The following is a 26,559-nucleotide window of genomic DNA, read 5'->3' on the forward strand; positions in this document are numbered from 1 at the left end:
TTGATGTGGGATGAAGCACTGCCAGACAATAAGCAACATAATCAAATGTAAAGATCCCTTGATGTATCTCATTCTACAATAGCCACGATGAAGATATCTGTGTCTGACACCACTGATCCATTTGCTTCTTCTGTTTCAAGGCTCCAAGCGAGTTCTGATTTATGGTCACTTTTATACAATACTCAAACCCAATGAGTTAAGGCACATTACATCCAATTTTCATGGAAATAAAAAGGTTTGTCGTGAGAAGCCTTTTCATCTCAGTGGGCTCTTGGACTTGAATCTATAATCAGGGTGTAATAATAAGTATCTTGTCTGCCTCACAGGATGGTGAAGTACTTGTAATAAAGCAATATTATAACATATGTTATAGACTTTCTTCTGTTTGAAAATCTTCTTTACTTGTTGCAAAATAAGTTAAGAAATTCTAGGCTCTTCAGTATTGTTCCTTGTCATTTTTATATTTATAAAATGTTAAAAGTTACACCGCAGCTTCTGAACAAATGTGTTTAGATAGTAATAGAAAATGCTATTTTGCACCAGAATAGCAATGTGAAGAATTGCTGCCATCAACTCAGGGCTACACAAGCACTTAATGTGAAGAGGGCTACTCCATCTTCACTTCCATACAATTCCTTTGAAACAAGAATTGCTGCCAAGGGGCCAACAGTATTAAAGTATGGCAACCTGAATCAATATCGACTTCACATATCAAGACAAGGCAATTTCACAAATAGCTCTATTTTTTAAGGAATTGTGTCATCCAAAGTGGAGAATAATAATACTGAAGATGAGGACAATGAAACGGGAGACTAAATCTCCCTTTGGATTTTCTGTATGTACAATAAGTTACTGTAATGGTTGCTTCTCATTATCTCTGTATTTCAAACCATCTACTCCTTGCGTTGGATACAAATAAGGTCATGATACAGGAACAACATAAAATGAAGACTTTCCTTTTTTTCCATTTCCCTTTACCTATTATCTGTGCCTTGTTCTTTTATTCCAGCACAACGTGTTCTGAAAGGAAAATCCGATTCTCTTATCATTGTAGACCTGGCTTCTGTTTGAGCATAATCAGCAGATCTATTTGAATTATGAAGCTTTCTCATGATTTTAACTTTTAGGTCCTCAGAGCGAGAAGAACTGCTTCCAACTTTCGGTAAAGTCTGGAAGACAGATTTGTGTTTTGTTATGTTTTGATTCCACTCTCGGATACCTCCACCGAGGCCTGCACCCGGTATATGGCAGCCCACTTGATCACCCGGTTCAGGGTGCCATCCGACATAACCACGGACCGAGGGGCCCAGCTCACCTCTTCCTTGTGGTCGGCCCTGGCACAGCTCTATGGCGCCCGGCTGCACCAGACGGCCGCCTATCACCCGCAGGCTAATGGGCTGGTCGAAAGGTTCCATCGGCACCTTAAGTCAGCGCTGAAGGCCCAGCTTACGGGTCCTGACTGGGTGGACCAGCTGCCCTGGGTCTTTCTGGGTATCCGTTCCATGCCTAAGGAGGATTTGGCTGCTTCCTCGGCTGAGCTCGTGTATGGCTTGGCCTTGCCTGGGGTTTTCCTGCCTGCCGCCCGGGGACAGGAGGTTTCAGCCCCGGCGTTGCTGGCCGGCCTTTGTGAACGGATGCGCATGTTGGCTCCCGTTCCCACTTCCAGGCATGGGTTGTCCGCGGTACGTGTGCCCGCGGTGCTCCAACTGTGTGCCTATGTTTACATCCGCAGGGACGTTCACCGCTCGCCACTGCAGCAGGTCTATGAAGTAGGTATGTTACAATACTTACCTTCAGCGGCGCTGCAGTTCTGCCACTGGCCGTGTGCGCGACTTTGGCGCCTTTGAGAGGGGGGTGGGATTAAAATGCCGTTTTCTCCTACCTGTCGGAGGCGAACTTTCTCAGCCTGTTCAGCTGCTGAAGAAAAATTGATCCGACATCCGTTCTCTGAAGTTTTGTTAAAACATCGCTGGACAATTTAATGGCTGGAGTAAAATAAATATCGACTTCTAACGCCGTCACCACCTACAACGGGATGGATCTCCCGTACGGGACAAATAAAGGTAAGCCGTTTATTTAACATATAAACTTGCTTCTTAGGATTACTTTAATCCAAGTTTTATGATGCAAAAAGGTGATTTAGGCCACATACGAACCGGCAGTGTTTTTCCTGCTGATATGGGGTTTCAATTCACCGCAAATGCAACATTCCAATTGTCGGGTCCTTGAGGGCCTGAGCTATAGGGAGAGGCCAGGCAGGTAAGGACTTTATTCCATGGAACACAGGAGGTTAAAGTGTGGTCTATTAGAGGCGTGCAAAATCATGAGTGGTATTGATAAGGTGAATACGTAGAGGATATTTCTCCCCCCAGGTTAGGGTAATCAAGAACTGGAGGAGATAAGTTTAAGATGAAAGGGGACAGCCACACCAACTGCAACAAGACCTTCCTATTCTCTATCCTCACGTCCCCCCCCCCCCCCCCCCCCCCCCCCCCCCCCCCCCCCACACCCATGTTTTTCCCAAAGACCACAAGCGCCATTTCCTTTTGTAACAATAACAGTGGACGGTAGATTTTGTGGCTTTACGGCGCTGCGACCCGGGTTCAATTTCCGACTACAGGTGCTGTCCGATACGGGATTTGGATCGCTCTCAAAAAAAACTAAAGCCACCAAAGTTCAACAAAATCCCACTCGCAAGATGATTTAAATGGCAATTAATTTACGGGAATTAAACACAAAATTCCTTCCATTTGGCCTATAAATTAATGACAATGAGAATTAAAAATCATTGTTATATTGTGAATTCTTGTGTGAATGTTATTTGGACACTTAGGCTATATACCGCCTCCTGCCCCCCACTGATGGAACGCTCCTCCGTTGGAGTCGAGTGGGGGACAGGTTTCTTCAAGAGCCTCTTTTTGTTCATGTTCATGTCTATGAAAACAAAGCAGAAGGCTCCCCTTGCCAACGAAAAGCCGACCTCAGAGTAACTTACTTGACGGTCCGTCTTTTAAACTGTAGCGGGACCGCCTGACTCCCGCGGCTGTTGCACTGCTGAACGCAATGCCGCGCATGCGTGCTGAGCGGCCTCTTCATGTAGTCACTCACGTGACTCCGAAGTAAAATGTCAAAAGCCCAAATATACCCTTAAGGGACATATCAAATAATCTAACTTATTTTAATTGGCATAAAGAAGTCAAAAAGAGCACAAACCAACTCTATTTGGAGTCCAATTATTCTCTCCTCAGATGATGCCTGATTTGTTGATTGTTTCCTGAATTTTCTGCTTTTGTTCCATTTGTGACTCATTCAGTGATCCTGTGCATCAGTGGATCAGTTAAATAACCAGCATTGAAAGAGCAGTGAGCTGAGTATTTTCTATGACTCTGTAATGAATGCTCTTCTATTATTAGTGAGCTGAAGTGTTTGCTTCCATTTTATGTCCTTGATTAAGATGCCGAATATAATGGAAATATACCTAAATGAACGCAGCCTAATTTATTTGTGCTTGTGTCAGGTTTTTGATTTTCCCTTTATTGCATCCATTTGTAACTGGAGCATCAGACACTCCATGCGACGCATTCTATCTTTATATGCTTCGACTGCTTTTTTTGGTACAGTGTTTTGGAGCCTTGTTAAAAGATTTACTTGCATTTTTATACTCCTTATGTGCATAGTGTATGTCAAAGCACTTCATAGATTATAACTTCTACTTGCTATAATTTTACAAAAGTCATGACTAATTTTCTTTGTACAGCAGAATTCCATAAATTACATCGATATAAAAAATGAGATAATTTGATCAGTAATAATTTAATTGGGTTTATAGGCAGATTGGCTTGGTAAAATTGTAAATTGTCCCTAGTATGTATAGGATAGTGTTAGTATATGGTGATCTCTGATTGGCGAGAACTCTGTGGGCTGAAGGACCTGTTTCCATGCTGTATCTCTAAACTAAATTAAAATAAACTAAACGCATTACATTGATGAATAAATGTCATCTGAGAGTCCAGGAAGGGCCCTCATGCACACTTCCTCTGAAATGTCAGTCACATTATGTGCTCAGATCCCAGGAGTAGAATTTGAATCCACATCCTACTGAAGGCAGAAAGTTCATTCGAAAAAGTGGACCTTTTTTTGTTTTATTCCTTAATGCAATTTTGTTCTTCATGTGCCTGGAATTCATTGTTAAAATAACATTTCAGATTTGTGTTTTTGTACTAGAAATCTTTCTTTTCATATTTGTCAGGCTCTTCAAAAAATGAGCCTCATCTCCCTCAGGGCCAAATAGTGCTGAATCTTTACTGTCGAGGGTTTGAATAATGAACACTTGATAGTATTTGGATCCACCTATGATTCTGTTGGATTGGGAAAGGCAGAAAGCCTTTATACTTTATCAAAGTCTCAGACAAATTTATTGAGCAAATAATTGTATGGATGGATTGATGGAAAATTGCACTCGATCGATTGATGGAAATTTGAGCTTGTAATTAGAATATCAAAAATAACAAAAGGTCTTTCCACAAAATGATGTTCAATGTAAAATTAACTCATGAAAGATTGCATTGTACTACATGTGATGGATCAATGCTTTAGTTTGGTTTAGTTTAGAGATACAGCATGGAAACAGGCCCTTCGATCCACAGAGTCCATGCTGGCTAGTGTTCACCGTACACTAGCACTATCCCATTCACTAGGGACAATTTACAATTTGTCAGCCAATTAACCTACAAACATGTATGTCTTTGTAACGTGTGAGGAAACCATGGCTCCAGGAGAAAACTCACGTTGTCATGGGGAAAACAGAAAAACTCCGTACATACAGCACCCATGGTCAGGATCAAACCTAGATCTCTGACACTTTGTGAGGCAGCAACTCTAACACTGTGCCACCATGCAGCCCTTGGCCCACCCTATTACAGAAAACGTCAGAATGACTTCTGATGGTGCCACACTGCTCAAGAACCTTTCCAATTATTTTGTAGATTTCCCTGAAAGCAAATAATGAAACCATTTTATAAACCTTTATAAATCTGTAAATCAAATTCATATATACCTTAAAAGTGTGCTAAATATATAATCTTTGCTGTGTTTTATTGGGATCATTTTAAAGTTGAGTACTGTCATTTAATTTCCCTGGATGAGTGTTAGATATTCTTCCATTCCATGGGAATGACCCACAAGCATATACTAGGAAAGTACTTTGAAGTGATTATCAATAAAGCCACATTAACATTCGTGATTCACTGTGATTCACTGTGCATTTAGTTTAGTTTAGTTTAGATGAGTTTAGTTTAGTTTAGAGATACAGCGTGGAAACAGGCCCTTCGACCCACCGAGCCCACACTGACCAACGATCCCGGCACATTAACACTAACCTTTGTACACTAGGGACAATGTTTCACATTAACGCTAATTACCCACAAGCCTGTACATTTTTGGAGTGTGGGAGGAAACCAGAAATCTCAGAGAAAACCCAAGGAGGTCACAGGGAGATTGTAAAACCTCTGTACAGGCAACACCCGTAGTCAGGATCAAACCCAGGTCCATGGCACCGTAAGGCAGTAGTTCTACCGCTGAGCCACCATGCCTCCAATTCTTCGTGGCCCGGTGTAATTGATAACAATCAGTGATCAAAAGATGCCATGACTCCAGAGCCATGAGACCAGCAGCCTGAACTTCCTTCAAAGCTGTTGGAGGTGACCCCAAAGACTGTGGGTGGCATCTAATTAATGCAGCGGTCCAAGAGCTGCCCGCTCACCTCAGAAGAAGAAGGATTATTTATTTCTATAGTTGATCCTGAAATGTTGTTTCCCAGTATACCACTAGGAATATTGAAAGAGCAAACTACCAGACTCAGAAACAGCTTCTTCCCCTCTGTTATAACGCTTCTGAAGAGTCTTTGAGTAAACTAGAGCATTGATTGATTTGCCTCTATCCCATTGCAGATATTGGACTTTGTCTACTATTGAACTATTGGACCTCTGTATCTTCCTCCTTTGCTCTACTTATTGTACTGGAGTTAGATTGAATTTATGCATGGTATTATCTGATCTGATCGGATAGCTGCAAAGCTATCTATCTAATTGGTTTTCACTATACCTCAATGTACGTGACAATGATAAGCCTAAACATAAAAGGCCTCAATGCCTTGCAGAACAATTGCATGCATGTGGGTGCTGCACTGCCCAGTGTTCTCTGACATTACAATCCTCTGGGTGGCCAGGTAACGTGCTTTGCCGTAAGACTTATTACATGTGCCTAGATCATTGGAATAACTTTGGCATTTCCAGAAGATTGACCAAGTTGTTTGGACGTTTATTTCAGTGAGATCTTGCTGGCCTGGTCTCCCGACCCAGAACAGTTGCATGCAATTTACCATACTAATACTTACCTACTTTGCTGGCCCAAAGCACCAATGTTGTGCTGGAGTTGCTCTAATCGTGAGATCTCTCATGGTGAAGAGTGGAAACCGCATCGCCTAAACTGCTTTGCAAGCATTGACGGCCACTAAAGTTCTACCCCCAGCTTCAGCCGGCTGTGAAAGCTGTGAGCATCATTTGGCAGTGACATTCAATGATAACTAAAAATGATCAAGCTTCAAGAAAACAGTTATAAATTATATTATTCTTTAAACTTGACTACATTGCTTTAGAGATATAGCACGGAAACAGGCCCTGTGGCCCACCGAGTCTGTGCCGACCAGCGATCACCCCGTACACTAGCACTATCCTACACGCGAGAGCCAATTTACAATTTGCAGAAGCCAATTATCCTACAAACCGGTACATCTTTGCAGTGTGGGAGGAAACCGGAGCACCGGGTGAAAACCGACACAGCCGCAAGGAGAATGTACAAACTCTGTAGTGATAGCAGCTGTAGTCAGGATCAAACCAGGGTCTCTGGCACGTAAGGCAGAAAATATACTACTGTGCCATTGTGCCACCCCACAACTGGCTCTGCTGGCAAAGTTTGTCAAGAGAAAAGTAGTAACACCTATAACACATCAATAATTTAAAAAATACATTATCAGCTTGACACTTTTCTTATGAAAGATCTCACTACCCCAGTTGCCCCTCGATCTGTAGCCTTATCATCCTGGTTGGGGTCAGTGGAGCTTTGGGCTCCACACTGGATCTAAAGTGGCATTGAACTGAGTGTTGATGCCCCAATGTAAAAGCTGCAGTCTCCCCAAGACTAAGCTCTCCTGGAGCAAAAACAGGTGTTTAAATGATCAAAATTCAGGGATTTTGTGTTTTTTACACCACATTTAGTTTAGTTTAGTTTAGAGATACAGCTCAGAAACAGGCCCTTGCCAACCAGCGATCCCCATATATTAACACTATCGTGCACACACTAGGAACAATTTTTACATTTACAAAGCCAATTTACTCACATACCTGCACGTCTTTGGAGTGTGGGAGGAAACCAAAGATCTGGGAGAAAATCAACGCGGTCACGGGGAGAACGTACAAATTCCGTACATAAGCACCTGTAGTCGGGATTGAACCCGGGTCTCTGGCGCTGCAAGCGATGTAAGGCAGCACTGTATTGGTGCGCCACCGTGCCACCCTGAAACTCCCAGATTTGTTTCCATTTAAAAGTAGATAACTCCATTGTGGCAAAATCTTTCCCACGCAGTGAGTTTTCAATGTTAGCTTTTCTTTTACAGTCTAAGACATTGATCAGGCTTGGCATTGTTTTCAGTCTATCTAAGAAGATTGCTGGAGACTGTGGGTGATCTGGAGACTGATAGGATGTACTCAACACTTGTGATTTGCAAGATGATTACATGATACTGATCTGGTGAGGGGCCCATTAACTTCATGCAATGGCTGTATAATGTTTGTTTGTGGAGGGAAAAAAACCTTTGGGTTTAAGCACAGTGGTGTTGGGAGTCAACTTGAAATGTAGCAGACTATGATGCCCAGCATATTGAAGATCATAAGAAAGACCTGAGGCTATCAAAGAGTTTTGCTCTTTGATGTTTAAGTGTACTTTTGAAGATTTTTATCCCCATCAGATAGAATGCATTAGGCTGTAAAACAAAATGGCTTATTACCTTGTGATCGTGGCCTAAATCAAAACTATTTTAATGTTAATTCTTAGTTTACTGTGAGGACAAAAGATCCCATACATTCAGAAATTAATTCAGAGATGCTGGAAGCTGCCATCAATGTTAATGTACAAAGAGCAAAGTGTCTTCTGATCTGGGGACAATGACAGAATTGCCATTTAATAAATATTTATTATTAAAACTTTCGGACTAGACTTTAGGAGAGCTCCCCCTCTCCTCCTCCCACTCACCATCAACAACACCACAATCACATCTGTGGAGTAATTTAAGTTCCTTGGAACCATCATCTCCAGGGACCTTAAATGGGGCGGCTACCATCGACTCCACAGTCTACAAAGGCCCTATAGAGGATGTACTTCCTGCGGCAGCTGAGAAAACACAATCTGCCACAGGCAATAATGGTCCAGTTTTATACTGCCATCACAGGGTTTGTCCTCACCTTATCCATCATGGTCTAGTTTGGCTCAGTCACCAAGCATGACAATCGGAGTCTGCAGCGCATCGTTCGATCAGCAGAGAAGGTTATTGGCTGCAACCTTCCCTCACTCGACGAACTGTACACTGCAAGGACCAGGAAGAGAGTGGGTAAGACCATCTCTGACCCCTCTCAACCTGGCCGTCAACTCTTTGATAGGGAGAATACTGATGTTCCTTCCTGAGCCCCCATTCGCTGTGATGGTATTTCAGTCTCAGTCACAGAGGCCGATGTCAGGAAATCCTTCAGAGGGTGAACCCTCGAAAAGCGCCTGGACCTGATGGTATACCCGGTTGTGTTCTAAAAATCTGTGCGGACCAACTGGCTGGAGTTTTTACGGATATTTTCAACCTCTCACTTCTGAGGTCTGAGGTCCCCGCCTGCTTTAACAGGGCATCAATTATACCAGTGCCCAAGAAGAGTAAGGTGACGTGCCTCAATGACTATCGACCAGTGGCACTAACGCTGGTGGTGGTGAAGTGCTTTGAGAGGTTGGTCATGGCGTAAATCAACTCCTACCTCGATAAAAACCTGGACCCACTGCAGTTCGCCTACCGCCACAACAGATCTCACTGGTGGATGCGATCTCACTGGGCCTCCACTCTGCTCTGGACCACTTGGACAACAAAAACTCATATGTCAGGCTGTTATTCATTGATTACAGCTCAGCATTTAACATAATCATCCCCTCCAAGCTGGTTACCAAACTCGCAGAACTGGGTCTCTGTGCATCCCTCTGTAATTGGATCCTCGACTTCCTCATTCACAGACCCCAGTCTGTTCATATTGGTGGAAATGTGTCAGCCTCGATAACAATCAGCACGGGAGCAACTCAAGGCTATGTGCTCAGCCCCCTGCTGTACTCACTCTATACTCATGACTGTGTAGCCGGATATAGTGCAAACTCCATCATCAAGTTCGCCGATGACACCACTGTTGTGGGACAAATCACTGATGGGGATGAGTCAGAGTGTAGAAGTGAGATCGAGCGACTGTCCATATGGTGCCAGCACAATAACCTGGCCCTCAACACCAGCAAAACCAAGGAACTGATTGTGGACTTTGGAAGGAGTAGGATGGGGACCCACAGTCCCGTTTATATCAATGGGTCGATGGTTGAAAGTGTCAAGAGCTTCAAATTCCTGGGCGTGCACATCTCTGAAGATCTTTCCTGGTCCGAGAACACTGATGCTATTATTAAGAAAGCACATCAGCACCTCTACTTCCTGAGAAGATTACGGAGAGTCAGTTTGTCAAGGAGGACTCTCTCTAACTTCTACAGGTGCACAGTAGAGAGCATGCTGACCAGTTGCATCGTGGCTTGGTTCGACAACTTGAGCGCCCTGGAGAGGAAAAGACTACAAAAAGTAGTAAACACTGCCCAGTCCATCATCGGCTCTGACCTCCCTTCCATCGAGGGGATCTATCACAGTGGCTGCCTCAAAAAGGCTGGCAGTATCATCATGGACCCACACGATCCTGGCCACACACTCATCTCCCCACTACCTTCAGGTAGAAGGTACAGGAGCCTGAAGACTGCAATGACCAGGTTCTGGAATAGCTACTTCCCCACAGCCATCAGGTTATTAAACTTGGCTCAGACAAAACTCTGAACATTAATAACCCATTATCTGTTATTTGCACTTCATCAGTTTATTTATTCATGTGTGTATATACTTATACTATGGTATATGGACACACTGATCTGTTCTGTAGTCATGCCTACTATGTTCTGTTGTGCTGAAGCAAAGCAAGAATCCCTATCAGGGACACATGACAATAAACTTTCTTGAATCTTGAATCTTTGAAGTACTTCACTCTGGAAGGCGACTCCGGACTGTCAAAGCCTCCACAGCCAAATGTAAAAACAGCTTTTTTTTGCAGGAGCAGTTGCTCTACTCAATAGCCAAACGTCTATAGCCTCTTTGTGCTCTGATATATTATTTCATTCTTCACATGTTTAAATTATAATGTTTAATTTTTAATTGTCTACTGTATATCGTGTTGTTACTTGTGAGCAAAGCGCCAAGGCAAATTCCTTGTATGTACATCATTAAAATATCCCATAATTAGTCCTTCAAAGAATCTTTAGATCAAAGTTTACTGGGATGTTGACATAGACAAATCATCTTTGAAACCCCATTGCAGATTTTCAGTTAAAGTGCATGCATTCCATGAAGGCTGCAGATTTAATGTGACACACACAGACTACGTTGCACAAACGTCTATGGGGGATCATTGAGCTACAACTAGACAAGCATGCAAATATTGAGATAGACACAAAATGCTGGAGTAACTCCATGGTGGCATATGGCACTGCGGTAGAGTTACTGCCTTACAGTGCTTGCATTGCCGGACACCTGGGTTCGATCCCGACTACAGGTGCAGTCTGTATGGTGTTTGTGCGATCTCCCCGTGACCACGCTGGTTTTTTTCCGCGATCTTAGGTTTCCTCCCATACTCTAATGACGTATAGGTTTGTAGCTTAATTGGCTTTCTATAAACTAGTGTGTGTAGGATGGTGTTAATATGCGGAGATTCCTGGGCGGTGTGTATTCAGCTGGAAAGGCAGCATCTCTAGAGAGAAGGAATGGGTGACGTTTCGGGTCAAGACCCTTCTTCAGACGTATTGCACTATATATGCAAATTCACAGATGTAAACATACATACAGACTGTAAACCAGGTACTAAAAAGACCAGACACACACATTACACTACATAAACACATGTGTGCACTCATATTATCATGCATATATGCACAGACCTCTCCCCCACCACCTATTCACATGTAAATATCCATACAATATATGATTTCTATATTTCTTAGCATTGAAAGGTCAGAAATATTTTTTTCCTATTTTACCAACAACATGTATGTAATTTTCTAGCCCAAAACATGTTTTAAATATTCTCTGTATCACAAACAAATTAGATATTCATCAGTAGCTTTTCAAGGTTGGGGTTCTGCAATTATTTTAAACAGTAGATTTTTCTATATATTACAAAGGTATGGTTATAAACATGTGGCCACCAAATTGGACTAATGCTAATGGAAAAATTAAGCAAAACACAAAGTGCAGGAGAAACTCAGCGGCTCAGGTAGTCACCCTGGAGGGAATGGATAGACGATGCTTCTGGTTGAGTCTGCAGAAGGGTGGTGATCCAAAACAATGCCTATCCACTCCCTCTGACCTGCTGAGTTACTCCACCTCTTTGGGTTTTGCTCAAGATCCCAGCATTTGCAGATCCTTGTGCCTCAATTTCACTGATGGGACTCAGTTATCAGTTCAGCGGGAAAGGAGCCTTTATGTGGAGCCTTTAGGAGGTAATATGTGTGATTGACGATCTGCAGGGAGCAAATAGTCCTAAGATTATTCACCCTGTCTGTGGTGAAAGATTGGTGGAAAGCCTTGGAAAATTGATGCAATTGCAGTTTTTGCTCTTAAATTATGAGAGGGAAAAAAATGTGAGGATTTCCAGACACATACCATACAATACAGCTGAAAGATAATAAATCCTACTAGCTCCTGAGATATAAATATAATTTTTGGAGAAGAAGCCGATTGTAGTTAGCATACAAAATACTGTAGTCACAAAATGTAGTCATAGAAAGGTTGTTTCCCATTTGTGTGGGCATTAGACAGATAGAAGATAGATTGAATCTTTATTTGCCACGCGACCAGGGTTGGTGGTATTTGGGTTCAGTACATGATGGTTACACTGTTTTAGTCACATTAACATAGAAACATAGAAACATAGAAACATAGAAATTAGGTGCAGGAGTAGGCCATTCGGCCCTTCGAGCCTGCACCGCCATTCAATATGATCATGGCTGATCATCCAACTCAGTATCCCGTACCTGCCTTCTCTCCATACCCCCTGATCCCCTTAGCCACAAGGGCCTCATCTAACTCCCTCTTAAATATAGCCAATGAACTGGCCTCAACTACCCTCTGTGGCAGAGAGTTCCAGAGATTCACCACTCTCTGTGTGAAAAAAGTTCTTCTCATCTCGGTTTTAAAGGATTTCTCCTTTATCCTTAAGCTGTGACCCCTTGTCCTGGACTTCCCTAACATCGGGAACAATCTTCCTGCATCTAGCCTGTCCAACCCCTTATGAATTTTGTAAGTTTCTATAAGATCCCCTCTCAATCTTCTAAATTCTAGAGAGTATAAACCAAGTCTATCCAGTCTTTCTTCATAAGACAGTCCTGACATCCCAGGGATCAGTCTGGTGAACCGCCTCTGCACTCCCTCTATGGCAATAATGTCCTTCCTCAGATTTGGAGACCAAAACTGTACGCAATACTCCAGGTGTGGTCTCACCAAGACCCTGTACAACTGCAGTAGAACCTCTCTGCTCCTATACTCAAATCCTTTTGCAATGATAGCTAACATACCATTCGCTTTCTTTACTGCCTGCTGCACCTGCATGCCTACCTTCAATGACTGGTGTACCATGACACCCAGGTCTCGCTGCATCTCCCCCTTTCCCAATCGGCCACCATTTAGATAATAGTCTGCTTTCCTGTTTTTGCCACCAAAATGGATAACCTCACATTTATCCACATTATACTGCATCTGCCAAACATTTGCCCACTCACCCAGCCTATCCAAGTCACCCTGCAGTCTCCTAGCATCCTCCTCACAGCTAACACTGCCCCCCAGCTTAGTGTCATCCGCAAACTTGGAGATATTGCCTTCAATTCCCTCATCCAGATCATTAATATATATTGTAAATAGCTGGGGTCCCAGTACTGAGTACTTAGTGCTAACACTAATATCAACACAGATCACAGTAATAAAGTGCATCCATACCACATCACAAATCACAAATCTCACCAACAAAACATAGAGCAAAAGAACAGACAAAGACCATAGACAAAACACTATATACATCAAAAGTCCTTAGTATTGTCTGTTATTGGAGGGAATTGAGTGTTCTTATTGCTGAGGGGAAGAAACTGTTTTTAAAGCGGGTGGATTTTGTAGCAAGTGACCAGAGGCGCCTCCCTGAAGGGAGAGACTGGAATGAGATTAGTCTTAGATTAGGATTAGTTCCATGACCAGATTAATTAAACTGTCTGAAGATTCCTGAAAAGCCCTTTATATCTCTTGAATAACTTCTAATAATAATGCAAGTTATTTTAAAACGCCAGTCAAAAATTAGTTGCCAAAGAGCAGAGCATGTGTTGAAGCCTGGCTTTATCAGATTTATTCAGAAATCCCTGGAACTACCAATTTAAAGGTAAGCTTTATTATAATCTTGCAGCAACTAGCAGGTGGCCTGTTCCACGATGCGAGTTCACCCAAGAGCTCTCCAGTGTTAAATAAAAATCAAACTCGTGGTACCTCATCATAAGTATTTGTTTACTCTTGGAAAATTTTCACACTGTTGATAAACGTCACGAGTTTCCGCGTTTCCCAAGTACCTGCTGTTCGCATTACGAGCCGCTACGAGACATCCATGAGCTCCAACGTACCCGCTACGTACATTCTATGTACTTACCATGAGTTTGATTTTTTTTTAAACTCGGGAGAGCTCTTGGGTGAACTCGCATCGTGGGACAGGCCCTTTAAAGGAGTAATGATTTTTTTACACCATTGAACTATTAACATACTACATGTTTATTCCCAAAGCACCTGGTACATAATCCATCTGTAACATTCACTGTCGGCCTTCAATTTTTGTAAAGGACCAACACCAACTCACCTCCTGTTCAAAAGGACCACAGATTACACTAACAGAGAATGTTTCACAAATTTAAGATACACAACCCTGCTTCTCTTTTTAAAACAAACATATGTTTTATTTTCCAATGAACAAGTGAAGGATGAATTTAGTCTCACTACAGATTTACAAATTATTGTAGGTCATCTCAGGGTATTAATCACCCTCCTCCTCTACCTTCAGAAGGAGCAGTCTCTCTTCTGAACATATGTGGACCATTATGATCAACAGAACACATCTTCTGGAGTACTGATTACTGCTGTTTTAAGAGATGTTGCTGCAGGTGCTGATCTCACTCATGACTGCTGTTGTTATTATTGGTGCTATTGAATGCTTTGATGATTATTGTATGCCAAGAAAATAATCTTCATCATAATCCAGATGCCACTGTACTTTGAACCCCCTATTCTATTGGGAACTGACAGAATTGTATGTGAGTTTTTAATAATCTTGTTTATGTTCCACCATGATAAAAAGGTTTGATTGCAATAAAATCTTAATACCGTCTTTATAAGGAAACTAGACTAAGTGGGACCCGTTGGGTCCCAGCATCACACGAGAGGGCTGGTCCCCGAACGTAATATTCCACCTCTTCACCAATTCCAATATTGGTGGCCCGTGGGGGGGGGGGGGGGGGGGGGGGGGGGGGGGGCTTTCTGGAGCGTTAGTATGGGTGTTGTGGGCTGAATGGACTGGTTTCCAGTGGGTTAGTATGGGCATTGTGGGCCGAATGGATTCTTGGGCTGGCAGCTCAGCCACTCAAGCCTGTTGTGCTGGCAGCTCACTCACTCATGGCTGATGGGCTGGCAGTTGACTCACGGCTATTCCTTGAAATTCCATTTTAAGCAGGGTGCAAGGCCACCAAATTCAAGTGCAGTTTCTTACCACTTCAAGCAGGGTGCAAGGCCACCAAATTCAAGTACAGTTTCATACCATTTCAAGGAGGGTGCAAGGACACTAAAGACAGCGAGTCATGACCTCTCTCCCTCCTCCATCTTGCAGAGACTGAGCCACGCCCACACTTCTGGGTTTTAAAGTCCCCCCCCCTCCCACCAGAAGGGGCATGACCTTCACGGCATGATTGAGAGGAGAGAGAATCTCAACATTTTAATGCACTAATAACTCTTATTTTTCATCGATGGGAAAAATCCTCAGCACCTGATGAGCGGAGGGAGACTCTGAGTAAGATGGCCAAAAAATCACAGCCGTACGTGGTAGATTATTTTCTTAAATCAATATAAAGAGCAAACAGAAAATGGTCAAGATTAGACTTACAATTACATAGAAGGCAAGGCAACTTTAATTAGGCAAGGCAACTTTAATTAGGGAAGGCAACTTTAATTAGGTAACACAGCTTTAGCATTTCCAAACCAAAGGCAATACAGCTTTAGCATTTCCAAACCAAAGGCAATACAGCTTTAGCATTTCCAAACCAAAGGCAACATAGCATTAGCATTTCCACACCAAAGGCAACACAGCTTTAGCATTTCCAAACAAAGGCAACACAGCTTTAGCATTTCCAAACCAAATGCAACACAGCTTTAGTATTTCCAAACTATATTTTCAAACCATATTAAGGGCACTGACAGGTCAGTAAAAACCACTCACAGTTTAGTAAACATGTGTTCAATGTTATTCACAGCTCAGACTGAGAGATGTGACCCTGTCGCTCCCCCATCCTCTTGTCCTGCGCAGCGGAGGGGGACTCTGAGTAAGATGGCCAAGAATCACAGCGGTAAGTGGCAGCGTTTTTTCTAAAATCAATATACAGAACAACAGGAAGTGGTCAAGATCAGACTTTTAGTAATATAGGTATAACAGTCACTTTTCCTCCATTTTCAAAAAGGATCTTCCCTGCCGTGGTTGTATCCCAATTTGCAGTCCCTTATACTTTCACTCAGATGGTGGTGGGTATATGGAATTAGCTTCCAAATAAGATAGTTGAGGCAGGTACTAGTTTAGTTCAGTTTAGTTTAGTTTACTGCCAGGTGTATCAAGGTACAGTGAAAAGCTTTTTTGTTGCATGGTATCTAGTCAGCGGAAAAACTATACATGATTACAATCAATCTGTCCACAGTGTACAGATACTGGATGAAGGGAATAACGTTTAGTCTAGATAACGTCCATAATGTGGGCATAAGTGAATATCATGGTGGTGCAGCAGTATAGTTGCTGCCTTACAGCGCCAGAGCCCTGGGTCCCGGGTTTGATCCTAACCACAGGTGTTGTCTGTACAGAGTATGTACGTTCGCCCTGCGAGGGCTTTCTCCGTGTATTCCGGTTCCCTCCCACACTACAAAGACGTACAGGTTTATAGGTTAATTGGTTTGCTGTAAATGTAAATTGTCCCTAGTATGCGTAGAATATTGTTAATGTGCAGGGATCGCTGGTCAGTGCGGACTCAGTGGGCCGAAGGGCCTGTTTCCGCACTTATCTCTAAACAAAACTAAACTAAACTAAATGTCTAAGATAGGCTGGGAGTCTCTAATGAGGTAAATGATTGGTCGGGACTGCACTCTAGTTGGTGATAGGATGGTTCACTTGTCAGATAACGGCTGGGAAGAAACTGTCCCTGAATCTGAAGGTATTCGTTTTCACAATTCCAAACCTCTTTTTTGGACAATTACATGAATAGGAAATATTTAGATGGATATGGTCCAAACACAGGCAGGTGGGACTAGTGTAGATGAGGCATCATGGTTGTCAAGGGCAAGTTGGGCCGAAGGGCCTGTTTCCAAGCTGTATGACTCTATGACTGTGACTCTTGTGTAACACATAATAGTAAAAATAATGGATATAAAAAGAAATACAACTTTTTTATAATATTTGCAAGGACGAACTATTAATTATGTACATGTTTATTCTCAAAGCTCTTTGTGCCTACTCAGACTGATTAGTAGTTAAATTATTGGAAAGCAGGTAAACCACATGACTCTCCTGCCCCACAGGATCATGGGTCACTCCAAATGTTTTGTACGTTTGAATATATACTGCATTACTGTATTTAGTAATTTTGAGATGTGAGCGATTCTCACCAAAGCAGCTTTAAGTAATTAATTAAATCTAGAATAAATGTACGGCATTAGTTTGGATATGGATTTGTGCCTGGAAGGTCATGTTTGACTAATCTTCTTGAATTTTTTGAAGAGGTTACTAGGGAAATTGACGAGGGTAAAGCAGTGGATGTTGTATATATGGACTTTAGTAAGACCTTTGACAAGGTTCCTCATGGAAGGTTGGTTAAGAAGGTTCAACTGTTGGGTATAAATGCAGGAATAGCAAGATGGATTCAACAGTGGCTGAATGGGAGAAGCCAGAGGGTAATGGTGGATGGCTGTTTATCGGGTTGGAGGCAGGTGACTAGTGGGGTGCCTCAGGGATCTGTGTTGGGTCCTTTGTTGTTTGTCATGTACATCAATGATCTGGATGAAGGTGTGGTAAATTGGATTAGTAAGTATGCAGATGATACCAAGATAGGGGGTGTTGTGGATAATGAAGAGGATTTCCAAAGTCTACAGAGTGATTTAGGCCATTTGGAAAAAATGGGCTGAAAGATGGCAGATGGAGTTTAATGCTGATAAATGTGAGGTGCTACACCTTGGCAGGACAAATCAAAATAGGACGTACATGGTAAATGGTAGGGAATTGAAGAATACAGTTGAACAGAGGGATCTGGGTATAACCGTGCATAGTTCCTTGAAGGTGGAATCTCATATAGATAGGGTGGTAAAGACAGCTTTTGGTATGCTAGCCTTTATAAATCAGAGCATTGAGTATAGAAGCTGGGATGTAATGTTAAAATTGTACAAGGCATTGGTGAGACCAAATCTGGAGTATGGTGTACAATTTTGGTCGCCAAATTATAGGAAGGATGTCAACAAAATAGAGAGAGTACAGAGGAGATTTACTAGAATGTTGCCAGGGTTTCAACAACTAAGTTACAGAGATAGGTTGAATAAGTTAGGTCTTTATTCTCTGGAGCGCAGAAGGTTAAGGGGGGACCTGATAGAGGTCTTTAAAATGATGAGAGGTATAGACAGAGTTGATGTGGACAAGCTTTTCCCTTTGAGAATAGGGAAGATTCAAACAAGAGGACATGACTTCAGAATTAAGGGACAGAAGTCTAGGGGTAATATGAGGGGGAACTTCTTTACGCAGAGAGTGGTGGCGGTGTGGAATGAGCTCCCAGTGGAAGTGATGGAGGCAGGTTCATTGGTATCATTTAAAAATAAATTGGATAGGGATATGGATGAGAAAGGAATGGAGGGTTATGGTACGAGTGCAGGCAGGTGGGACTAAGGGGAACAAAATTTGTTCGGCATGGACTTGTAGGGCCGAGATGGCCTGTTTCCGTGCTGTAATTGTTATATGGTTATATGTTATATGTTATATGGTTATTAGTAATGGTGACCACAAAATCATAAGGTGGTTGTAAAAATCTATTTGGTTTAATAATGTGATTCAGTGAACAAAATTAGCCTACTGTTATAATCGAACCTCTCGTGTCTCAAATGTGGTTTGACTCTTAAACAAAGCACAAATTGCTGGAGTAACTGAATGGGCCAGGCAGCATCTGTTGAGCCTTCCCAACCTGAAACATCGCCTATCCATTTCCTCCACAGATGATGCTCGACCCACTGAGTTACTCCAACATTTTGTGTTTTGCTCAAGATTCCAACATTTGCAGTTCTTTCTGTTTCTGGTTTCACTCTTAACCGTCCTTCCAAAATGGAATAACAAGGCCCACAGTTCTAGGGTAAATGGGAATGGGCATTCAATGTTGGCCCTGCCTCATCCCATGGATGAATTTTAACAAAAAGGCACACAATGGACTTTTCATATCTGGCAAGCAGTCCATATGATATCAGACAATGGCCTCTGCATGGGATGAATGTTGACAACACTCTCTGCAGCAGCTTCTTCTTGCCTTGTCTCAGTCAAAATGGATGCTGGACAAGATTGCCAAAAATCGCACTGGAAATTCCACTCACACTTGGGGTGAAGTGCTCGAGGGCCAAATGTTAAGCAGTACACTCATGGAATTTCATCTCTCCATTGTATGTAAGGCTCAGCTGCTGCTGGAAGATTCTGGGAATGTTGTTGTTTATGCAATGGGTATAATTAATGTATTGTTCATGTCAGCATTTATCATTTAGTTTTAGTTTACAGATACAGCGTGGAAACCGTGCCAAACAGCGATCCCCGCACACTTACATTATCCTACACACACACGGGACAACTTACAATTATACCAAGCCAGTTAGCCTGCATACCTGTACATCTTTGGAGTGTGGGATAAAACCGCAGATCCCGAAGAAAACCCACGCAGGTCGCGGGCAGCAGGTAAAAACTTTGTACAGACAGCACCCGCAGTCAGGATCGAACCCGGGTCTCTAGAATTGTAAGGAAGCACCTCTACTGATGCGACACATGCCACCCAGTTCTGTTAAAAAACAATTTCAACTGCTTTGAAGTTATTCTTCCAGGGTAAATTTTCAATTGATGTTGTTCTCAGTTTATTGGTATAATAAGATGAACAACAATGTGGCTGTTGGCTCATTCATAAGCTAATGACAGAATCTTATAGCTCTGCAGAGTAATTTTAGCCAGTCTTATCAGAACATCCTGCATAAAAGTTAGTTATTATCCATTTATGGGAGATATTTCATCAGGCATTTGTTTGCTTTTAGGGATATAGGCACACATGAACCCATTGTCTCTTTTCCTCTCTCACTCTCAAACACATGCATGCATGCACATGTACAAACAAATACACGCGCATGGGCTCATACACACACACACACATACACAAACACACACGCACATACACACACACACATCAAGCATGTGGACCGGACTTTGGACTTTTTCTTTTGTAAATGGCACCAAAATATGGTGGCAGGTTCAAGAATTTCACCGTGCAGTGCACACATAACAATAAAGAAACATCATCGCACCATTGTATCATCCTCATCACCATATTTTAATATGCATTTTTTCATTGTTTGTAAAGTTACTTATCTTTGCATCATTGAGAAATCTGGATGTAGGCTTCAATCCTATTGTCAAAGTCATTTAAAATGACAGCATATGGTTCCATCTCTGAAAGTCATGTTAGATAATTTGAGATTCAACTTTAGTCAATACTCCTGCAGAAGGGCACATTTTGAATGCTGTCTGGAAGTTCATATATATTTCCATGTCCAAAAGAATGTTATAATGATTTTGAATGACAAGGACTCCCCTTTACAAATCTATGACATTTCCTGTAACTGATGAAAGAACTGCAGAAATCTTGGAGAAATAGTGCAGACATTGTATTATTGGCATCATGGTGCTGGCATAATGTTTGGCACAAATACTGTGGGCTGGAATGTGTAGGAAGGCAATTGCAGATGCTGGTTTAAACCAAAGATAGACACAAAAGGTAGGAGTAACTCAGTGGGTCAGACAGCGTCTCTGGAGAAAAGGAATATGTGATGTTTTGGGTCGAGACTCTGCTTCAGACTGTGGTCGTCTGTGTGCTGGGTGGGCTGTTGTTGTGCTGCACTGTTCTATGTTCTATGTTCCATGTTCTATTAAAGTTGTGGTGGAACCAGCTGAATCTTTGCTGGAATTCAGCTTTAAAGGGGCTAAGCTGTCATACTATTATGCATAAAAGACACTCTTCCTTTCCCAGGCTCAATTCTGAGTCAAAATGGTCTCCTAATCTAAAACACATTATAAATGAGCACCATTGGCTGCTTCGACCTTAAATATTTATTTTACTTTACAAGGTTATAATAACACAATCAAGGTATTAAAATAAAGAACTGATTTCACATGCTTTCTTATCATGCTTCAGAGAAACCTCTCAACGAACTCTGTACATTATTAATGACTTCATGGAATGCACAAACTAATTTTCTGGAGATAACTCCAGCAGTCACCTTCCAGATACAAGACTGGACCAACATCTTGAACATCTTAGTATAGGCTAAGAAATGCATCCCTGGTCTTCTTCATATAGTGCCAAAGGATTTGAACATGTTGAAGTAAATGAAATAAGAGCTGGAAGCTGTATATTGGGTGGCTGGCGCTATCTTGTCTGCTGTTATGTGTTATTGCCCAGTGTTGATTTTAACTCTCAATATAAGGTGGGTATAATGGTTGTTGACATTTGTTTACATCTGTTCGGCTACTAGCAAATTATGTTCATTGCCAAAAACAAAATTTTCAAAAAAAATTCATTTTTAATTTTAAGGAAGAAATTCGTTATAATCTTTTATTTAAATTACTACGAGACCATCCTACTTAAAATACCATGACGGTGACCTTTCTGTTGATATGATGTATTTGTTGTAGCATTATGTTTGATTATCTATCTTCAGTTAGGGGTGACATCTGAACCCACATTGGGGATCTTTGTTATCCTTCTGATAAACACATTTCAGCTCCTGCTATCTCAGATGTCTTTGATGCATTACTCTGAGACCTAGTTCACAGTCAGAAGATGGATGATGAAGAACTGGACAATATAAAAATTTAGACTACAAAGCTTTAACTTCCACTAAATCATTTCTTCTTTATTAGCTGAAAGAGCTATTGTACTGAATGACAGAACTGGGAAATATTTCAAAATCTTCCCTACCCTAGGAGCTTGAGTAAAATATTTAGACTGCTTTTAAGAATTTATACTATCTTGGCAGATTATTAATATCATGTGTTACATAATGTTTAAAAAGCAAAGGCAACAGAGACGCCTTTTTCAGATAACAACTTCCTTTCAATGTATTTTAGTGTCTCTACTGTTTGTATATTCAGTGACAGCTGGTTTAAACTCCAAATAGTTCCATTAGTGAGAAAAGTCTTCACAACTTTTTTCTATACTCCAGCTCAACATTAAGATGCATATATGTCAGCAAAATGTAAGCTTTAATAACTGGATTCACTTTATGAAAATGAGTTCATTGAGACAGTTCTATAGCAGTAACGCTTAGTCTGCAGTTTTAGACCGATAAAAATGTATTTGGTGGGTTTGTATTTTACTTCATCTCCTGACTCTCATTGTGAAATTATTTCTCTAATGGCAGCTTCTACCTCTGTATCTTCAGGAGAGAAAGTATTGTAAAACAGAGTATTTCAGCTCACTGGGCAAGAAATGCTGGGTCAGGCCCTCTTTACAGATGTGCCTGTCAATCAAGGAATAAAATGAATAATATTCTATGCATTGTTTCCTGAAACATTGATGCTGATGTCAAAATCTTTGTAATTCAAACAAATATAATTGTACTGCCATAGAAACCACATTCACTAAAATGAAGCTTCCATTGGAGTACTGAATGAAATAGTTTTAATCAAGTAATACATATTTTTATTAAAATTAAACATTTATTCGAATGTGTGTTTTATTTGAAGATCTTCCCATTTCTTCATCATCATCAACTATCCTTAAGAAGATGGTCAGTCACTTGAACCACTGAGATACTTCCAGAGTACTGCTAAACAGGAAATGTATCAGATTGGACTGAGCAACAATGAAAGAAGGGTGTTATATTTCTAATTCTGAGTGTTATGTGATTTTGAATTGAATTGAGTTGGATACTTTATTGTCACATGTGCCAAGACAGTGAAATTCTTTGCAACCCTCGCCACATAAAGGGAGCTGACAAAGTTATAAAGTATTCCGCACCAGGTCCAACCTTGTTCTCTCCCCCTTCCCCTCCCTCGTGGTGGTTCCCCATGCCGGGTCCTCCTTTGTTCTCTCCCCTTCTCCCTCCCACACGACGGCCCCCCTTGCCGGGTCCTCCTTTGAGAGGAGACCATTTTAGAGGAGAACTTGATGTTTCCCTACACCATTTGCCAAATCAGTGCTGCCGGTTCAATGAAGATACCTTTTTTTCCAATCTCTTACCTCGACGGAGATGCAATTTTTTTCCGTATTGTATTTCCGTCCCCACTGCGGCCTAATATCGTAGAGTTGGCGGCCTTTCCTGGAGACCGACGGCTGCTCCAAGCTACGGGAGACTGCGGAACTTTAACATCGCGGAGATTGCGATCCCTTTGCCGGGAATCGAAACTCCAACCACGGGACCTGTGGACTTTAATATCGTGAAGCCCGTGGTCTCTGGTAAGAAGAGGCCGATTCGGGAGCTCCATGCCACGGAGAGAGTTTCAAACGTCCCGACGCAGGAGTTTCGATCACCCCGCCAGGGGCTTTGATCGTTGGCTGCGGGAGCTTTGATCGCCCCGACTGCGGATGGTTTGCCTGCCCCGACCGCGAGGGAACAAAATGGAAGAAGATTGAAGATTATTGCCTTCCATCACCGTGAGGAAGGTGGAATCCACTGTGATGGATGTTTATGTTAACTTTTATGCGGTTGTGTGTCTTGTTGATATTTACTTAGTATCGCTGTATGGTAACTCAAATTTCACTGTACCTTAACTGGTACATGTGACAGTAAACTGACCTAGAAACCCTGAAGGAAGTAGAGGTGTTGGTTTGCTTTCTTGGCCGTTGTTTCAATGTGGGTAGTCTAGGAGAAAATGTTAGTAATATTCACTCCTAGGAATTTGAAGTTTTTAACCATCTCTACTCCGGTGCCGTCAATGCAAACTGGGGTGTATGTTCCCACTTCGCTTCCTGAAGACGATCACTATCTCCTTTGTCTTGCCGACATCGAGAGATAGGTTGTTGTCTCAACACCGAGACATGAGGTTCTCAATCTCCTTCCTGTACTCCGTCTCATCATTATTTGATATCCAGCCCACTATGTAGCATGATATCCTTGCTCCTGCATTCAAATCCTTTTGCTATGAAGATCTTTCCAATGGATGTGATTACCTTCATATTCCCTAACATATCCCACCAGTCCCATTCTCCCTTTCCTAATTCCTAGTATGCTGTAACTTACTCTCTCACATTTGTTAATTCAGTTTTATATACAAAGTTTTTAATACAAGTCCTTGGACGATTTTCTTTTGATAAATATATATCATACATTCTAACATGAAAGAACATCTAATGACAACTGCAACTAATTGCATTTGGCATTGACACTCATATATGGAAGGCTATTGTTGAGTCCTGCTCCATTAAACATTCCCATATTACTAGTTAATTTCCTATTGAATTTGGTCTTATCAAAGCCTCTCAGTAGAGGTGTCTCTAGCCTGGTGATGAAGTAGGCTGAAATACTGTTCAAGAAACCTTATCATTTAGGCAATTATAAATGGGCATGACTGCCTGCACATCTTGTGATCCATTAAAAGGCAATTAGACAGTTCACAAGGGGTTTTATAAAGTGAAATTGACAAAGAAACAGGCAAATAATATTATACCAGAGCAATGGCTGTGGAGAATGTTAGTTTGCAAATATTTTGAATAATCTCTCTAGGTAACGATAGCTTTGTGAATGTCATTAAAACAAACATAATGTCAAATTTCTATTTCAATATCTGCTACAATTTGTTCTTTGAACACAGGCTTATTGCAACAACAGGCTTGATTCCTCTTCTGGTGTTATGTTCATGGTAGCGTAAAAACTAGTTATGACAAAGTTTTTAGTTTTGAGAAACTAGATCTAGTGTGAACGGGCTATTGATGATCAACCAACCAATGGTTTATAATTTGGCCCAGAATGTTAAGGGGATAGCATAGAAATAATGGATATATTTGGTATTATTTTCTTGAATTGTGTGGACCTTGAAATAATACAAACTTCGTGCAGGATCGAACCTGGGTGTCCGGTGCTGCAAGCGCAGTAAGGCAGCAACTCTGTCGCTGCGCCACCGCCACATTCACCTCAATCGTTGAGGCTTTCCACATTCCGGATGGCACAGTAGCACTGATGGTGCAGCTGCTGCCTCACTTTGCAGGAGACTCGGGTTCCATCATGACCTTGGGTGCTGTTTGCGTGGAGTTTAGTTTATGTTAGTTTCGTTTATTGTCACATGAACCGAGGTACGGTGAAAAGCATTTGTTGAGTGCTAACCAGTCTGTAGAAAGACTATACATGATTATAATCGAGCCATCCAATGTTTAGAGCAAGATAATGTCCAGTAAAGCCTGATTAAAGATAGTCCAAGGATATCCAGTGAGGTATATATTAGCACACTTGCATGTTCTTCCTGTGACTGTGTAGGTTTCCTTGGGGTGCTCCGGTTTCCTCCACATCCCAAAAATGTGCGCGTTTCTAAGTTAATTGGTCACTGTAAATTAGTCCCTCGTGTGTAGGAAGTAGGTGAAAAAGTGATATTTTTCTGGTGTCCAGTTATTTCATCATTTAGAGTCATTGAGTGATACAGTGTGGAAACAGGCCCTTTGGCCCAACTTGCCCACATGTCCCAGCTAAACTAATCCCACCTGCCTGCGTTTGGTCCATATCCCTCCAAACCCGTCATATCCATGTACCTGTCTAACTCTTTCTTAAACGTTAGGATAGTCCCAGCCTCAGCTATCTCCTCTGGCAGCTTGTTCCACAAACCCACCACTCTTTGTGGGAAAAAGCTACCCCTCTGATTCCTATTTAATCTTTTCCCCTTCACCTTAAATCTATGTCCTCTGGTCCTTGATTCACTTACTCTGGGCAAGAGACTGTGCATCTATTCAATCTATTCCTCTCATGATTTTATACACCTCTATAAGATCACCGGTCATCCTCCTGTGCTCCAGGGAATACAGTCCCTACTCAACCTTTCCCTAAACCACAGACCCTCAAATCCTGGCGACATCCTCATAAATCATCCCTGTACCCTTTCCAGCTTGACAACGTCTTTCCTAAAATATGGTGCCCATAACTGTACGGCTGCATGGAGTTTGTACGTTCTCCCCATGACTGCATGGGTTTTCTCCGAGATCTTTGGTTTCCTTCCACACTTCAAAGACCTCCAGGTTTGTAAGTTAATTTGCTTTGGTACAAGCGTAAATTGCCCCTAGTGTGTGTAGGATAGGGTTATTGTGCAGGGACCACTGGTCGGAGCGGACTCGGTGGGCCGAAGGGCCTGTTTCCGCGCTGTATCTCAAAACTAAAAAAAAATGGTATGACATCAACATAAGATACTGAAGGGAAAAACTCCACTAGTAAAGTAAAAAAATCATGGTCAACAAATGAACACTTGACAACATCGAGCTGATTAAATGGAGAAGTAGAACTCAAGGGAATTGGGAGGGCTCCAATTAAACAAAACAAAAGAGAGTACAAAAGAAAACTTCCAATACTAATTGCAAAAGCTTTCAGAAATATATTAAGTGAAAATGACTGGTAAAGGGGAATTATAGCCAATTAAATGCAGATGG

General features: G+C 41.8%; 1 pseudogene; it reads left to right on the forward strand.

The window, feature by feature from the left end:
* The first annotated feature begins 1,502 nt into the window (after positions 1 to 1,502).
* The window catches only part of LOC129697667 (dynein heavy chain-like), an 87,317-nt pseudogene continuing 62,260 nt past the window's right edge, over positions 1,503 to 26,559 (forward strand).

The sequence above is a fragment of the Leucoraja erinacea genome, chromosome 5, assembly GCF_028641065.1.
Source record: "Leucoraja erinacea ecotype New England chromosome 5, Leri_hhj_1, whole genome shotgun sequence".
NCBI classification, from domain to species: Eukaryota; Metazoa; Chordata; class Chondrichthyes; order Rajiformes; family Rajidae; genus Leucoraja; species Leucoraja erinaceus.